Below are 243 nucleotides of genomic sequence, written 5' to 3' on the forward strand. Positions count from 1 at the left end.
TGCCGGATGGGCGGGCCAATATGATGTCATGCTCCTCCTCTCTTTCTCTTTCTGCCCCGAGCTCTTAACCGGGTGTGGCAGGGTAGCGAGCGGTTGTGGCTGGGTCTAGGAGACGTACAGAGCGACACACACATAGAGATCCGATACATACATGTACCAACCGATACCCATCCACATCAACTAGCTGCAGAGGAGAGGTTCAAAAGCTACAAGTTCCTCGATGTTTACATCACTGAGGAACTG

Source organism: Oncorhynchus tshawytscha, linkage group LG06, assembly GCF_018296145.1.
Source record: "Oncorhynchus tshawytscha isolate Ot180627B linkage group LG06, Otsh_v2.0, whole genome shotgun sequence".
Classification (NCBI taxonomy): Eukaryota; Metazoa; Chordata; class Actinopteri; order Salmoniformes; family Salmonidae; genus Oncorhynchus; species Oncorhynchus tshawytscha.